The sequence below is a fragment of the Meriones unguiculatus genome, assembly GCF_030254825.1.
Source record: "Meriones unguiculatus strain TT.TT164.6M chromosome Y unlocalized genomic scaffold, Bangor_MerUng_6.1 ChrY_unordered_Scaffold_25, whole genome shotgun sequence".
Classification (NCBI taxonomy): Eukaryota; Metazoa; Chordata; class Mammalia; order Rodentia; family Muridae; genus Meriones; species Meriones unguiculatus.
In genome coordinates, this window is record NW_026843710.1 from 14,182,714 (window position 1) to 14,187,568 (window position 4,855).

The 4,855-nt window shown below is 38.9% G+C and overlaps 1 pseudogene; it reads left to right on the forward strand.

The window, feature by feature from the left end:
- The first annotated feature begins 3,684 nt into the window (after window positions 1-3,684).
- LOC132651847 (U6 spliceosomal RNA) lies at window positions 3,685-3,785 on the forward strand (annotated as a pseudogene).
- Window positions 3,786-4,855: the final 1,070 nt, after the last annotated feature.

Below are 4,855 nucleotides of genomic sequence, written 5' to 3' on the forward strand. Positions count from 1 at the left end.
ATGGCCAAGATCAAAAACTCAAGTGACAACACATGCTGGAGAGGTTGTGGAGAAAGGGGAACCCTTCTCCACTGCTGGTGGGAATGTAAACTTGTACAACCACTCTGGAAATCAATCTGGCGCTTTCTCAGACAACTAGGAATAGCGCTTCCTCAAGATCCAGCCATACCACTACTGGGCACATATCCAAAAGAGGCTCAAGTACACAAAAAGGACATTTGCTCAACCATGTTTGTAGCAGCTTTATTTGTAATAGCCAGAAGCTGGAAACAACCCGGATTTATGTATTTTGAACCACCCCTGCATACCTGGGATGATGCCTACTTGATCATAGTGAATGATATCTTTGATGTGTTTTTGTATTTGGTCAAAGACATAAATTACTTTGGTTTGACCCTAACAAAGCTAGTGAAAGACTTTTATGAAAAAAAGTTTAAAGGCTCTAAATAAAGAATTAGAAGAAGATATCAGGAGATGGAAAGATCTCCTATACTCATGGCGTGGCAGGGTTAACACTCTGAAAATGGCCATCTTACCAAAAGCAATCTACAGAGTCAATGCAATTCCCATCAAATTACCAACAGAATTTTTTACAGACCCGGAAAGAAAATTTCTCTATACTTCAAATGGAAAAACAAGAAACCCAGAATTGCTAAAACAATGCTCAACAATAAAATGTCTTCTGGAGGTATCTCCATCCCTGAACTCAAGGTGTATTATACAGCAAAAAATAATAAACATTAAATTGTAGTAAATAAAAACAGAATATTGGTCAATGGAAACAAATAGAAAGAACTGATAGAAGCCCACACACTTCTGGACAGCTGAGTTTTGACAAAGATGCCAAAACCATACAATGGAAAAAAGATAGCATCTTCAACAAATAGTGCTGGTCTAACTACATGTTTACATGTAGAAAAATCCAAATAGATCCATACTTATCAGCCTGCAGAAAACTAAAGTCCAAGTGGATCAAAGACCTAAACATAAACCTGAGACATTAATTTAGGTAAAAGAAAAAGTGGGGAAGAGCCTTGAACTAATTGGCACGGGAGACAACTTCCTGAATAGAACACCAACAGCACATGCTCTGAGAACAACAATCAATATATGGAACTTTGTGAAACTGAAAAGCTTCTGTAAAGCAAAGAACACCATCATCAAAACAAAATAAATGCCTACAGATTGGAAAAGACTTCACCAACCCTCTTTGTGACAGAGGAGTAATATCCAATATATATAAAGAACAAAAGAAGTTGAAAAGCAACAAATGAAGTAATCCAATTAAAAATTGGAGAACAGAGCTAAACAGAGATTTCTCGATAGAGTAATACTAAATGGCAGAGAAACACTGAAATGTCATTAGCAATCAGGGAAGTGCAAATCAAAACAACCCTGAAATTTTACCTCACAACCAACGGAATGGCCAAGATAAAAAATGAAGTGACAATACATGCTGGAGAGGTTGTGGAGAAAAGGAAACCTTCTGCCCTTGCTGGTGGGAATGTAAACTTCTATAACCAGTCGGAAAATCAATCTGGAGCTTTCTCAGACAACTAGGAATAGCACATCCTCAAGATCCAGCTATACTACTCCTAGGCATATGTCCAAAAGAGGGTCAAGTACACAATAAGAACATTTGCTTAGTCATGTTTGAAGCAGCTTTATTTGTAATAGTCAGAGCCTGGAATCAACCTAAAAAGCTTAAGAAAGCCTGAATGTAACTCCATTTTAAAATAAAGGTCTTGACTGGGAACTGAATTCAGGTACCAGGAAATATCACAGAATGTACACCTGGCAGAAAACAAAGTTAACTCTCCTAGTAACAGCCTCCAGGAAATATAACAGAATAAATGCTTCATAGAAAATAGAGACAAACTCCCTGGCAATAATCAATGGAAAATGTGTGAGAATTGGGTGGGAAAATTCTCTCCAATCAATGTTTCAGATATGGTTGAGAAAAATAGTCATTGTGATTATATGCCTTAGCCATTGTGATGATGTGCCTCAGAAAATGACACCCCGCCCTGCTAAACTTCACCCAATTCTGTAATGCCAAGGCTTGTGCCCCCCCGCTTGCTGCCATGGAAACCCCAGCTTATAGACATTCCCTTTAAAAATCCTGTTCACTCGGAGCTCGGGGTCCCACTTCTCTACTGCTTCACCAGTGAGACTTGGGTCCACAGTTCGATCACTCTCCTAATAAAGCTCTCTTGCAATTATATCAAGTCATCTCCTCTTGGTCTCTGAGGGTCCCCTGAACCTGGCATAACAAACCCAGATACCCCCAACTGAAAAATGGAACAGAAATTATGACAGATCTACACAATGGAATATTACTTAGTAATAAAAACAAGGAAATCATGAAATTTGCAGTTTAAATTTACAGTTAAATATTGGGAACAGGAAAGATTAACTTGAGTGAGCTGTCTCAGAAGCAGAAAGACATACACAGTATATACTCAGGAATATAGACATATAATATAGGATAAACCTACTAAAATCTGTACACCTAAATAAACTAGTCAAGAGGTAAGACTCTGGCTAAAATGCTCAATCCCCATCCCAAAAGGCGAAGAGGACTGACATCAAAAGAAGGAGAAAACATAGAAAAAGTTAGGAACCTGCCAAGGAGGGCTTCTAAAAGGCTGTGCCTTACAGAATAACAAAGCAGATGCTGAGACTTATAGCCAGTTGTTTGGCAGAGAGCATGGAATCTAATGAAAGAAGTGGGAAGTAGTTACATCTCCATAAGAATTGGAACAGAACCAACAAATCTAAGCACAGGGGTCTTTCTTGAGTCTCATATTCTAACCAAGTACTACACATGGATATAACCTAGAACCCCTACACAGTTGTAGCACATGGCAGTTCAGTGTCCAAGTGGGTTCCACAAGTGGGAACAGCTCTGACATGAAGTGATTGACCTGCTTTTTGATCACATCCCCCTCATGGTTGATCATCCTTAACAGGCCACAGGGAAAGACAATACAGCCACTCCATATGAGATCTGATAGACTAGGATCAGAAGCAACGAGAGGAAGACCTCACTATCAGTGGACTTGGATAGGGGCATATGTGGAAAAGGGAAAGAGACCAGGTATTATGGGTGGATACAAGGTGAATAAACTGTAATTAATTATATTTAAAATAAAAAAAAATATTTAAAAAAATTAATTCCTTTTGGATATATACTATAGGAGAGTGTGCTTTGAGGTTGATATGCCAATGAAAGTGACCAAACAGAATGGAGTCGCACTTCCTCTGTCTCTGTCACTTTATATTTTTGTTTCTGAGATCTCAGTCTATCTACTTCTGAATATGTCTTTCTAGCTCTCTCTCTCTGTGTGTGTGTGTGTGTATGTTTCTCTTTCAGTCTCCCTCTCTCTGCCTTCCTCTTGTGGTTCAGTATGAAAAGCTCTCAGTTTTGGTGAAGGACTACAACAAGGTGATTGCTTGCCAATATGACATCATGGATGGTCACTGTAAATATATAAGCAATGTCCCAATTAAACACTTTTATTTTGAAAGATTTGCCATGGTCAGAAAGCATTTTCATAGAAAATAATTCATTAAGCTAGGGCATATCTATCATTTAACAAATAATAATTGAATCTGTGATAATGTGAAACCCACAAGTCAAGAACATGTGATTTCTTAATGACCACTTGAAAGAAATATGTTGTGCTCACTTCAGAAGCACATATACTAAAATTGGAACAATACAGAGAATATTAGCATGGCACAAGGATGACAAAAAAATTTGTGAAGAGTTTCATGTATTTTTTTAGAGAAATTAAAGAAAAAACAAAACAGGAAATTGTGGAGAGAAAGAACTCAGGGAAGAAAACAGGAAATACAGAGGTAAGCATAACCAATAGACTACAAGAGATGTAAGAAAGAATATCAGCTGTGGAAGATAGAATGGAATAAATTGATGTATCTGGCAAAGGAAATGTTAAGTCTAAAAAATTCCTGACAGTTGGCCATCAGGCTCAGCATCTGCTTTGATAGTCTGCACGGCAGAGGCTTTCAGAGGCCCTCTGTGGTAGGTTCCTAGTTTGTTTCCTGTTTATTTCTTCTGGCTTTTAGAGGCCCTCTGTAGCAGGTTCCTAGGTAGTTTCCTGTTTTCTTCTTCTTCGGATGTCTATCTTCTTTGCCTCTCAGGATGGAGATTGAACATTTTAGTTAGGGTCCTTTCTCTTGCTTAGTTTCTTCAGATGCACAGATTTTAGTGTGTTTGTCCTAAGTTGTATGTCTATATGAGTGAGTATATATACCGTGTGTGTCTTTTTGCAACTGTCAGGCAGAGTGAATGGAATTTTATGTAACAAGTGGGAAATAGTAAGAGCTGGAGAGAACAGGAACTCCACAAGGAGAGCAACAGAACAAGAAAATTTGAACACAGGGAACATCTCAGACACTCATACTCCAACCAAGGACTATCCATAGAGATAACCTAGAAACCCTGCACAGATGTAGCCCATGACAGTTCAGTGTCCAAGTGGATTACCTAGTAATGGGAAGAGGGAATGCCTCTGACATAATCTGATTGGCCTGTTCTTTGATCACCTCCCCCTGAGGGGGGAGCAGCCTTCCCAGGCCACAGAAGAGGACAATGCAGTCACTTTTGATGAGAACTGTTAGACTAAGATCAGAAAGGAGAAACCTCCCCTATCAGTGGACTTGGGGAGGGTCATGCATGCAGAAAGGAGAGGGAGGGTAGGATCTTGAGGGGAGGAGGGAGGGACTTATGGAGGAATACAAAATGAATAAAGTGTAATTAATAAAAAAAACAAACAAACAGAAAAAACAATTCCTGACACAGACCATGCAAGAAATTCAAGACAGCATA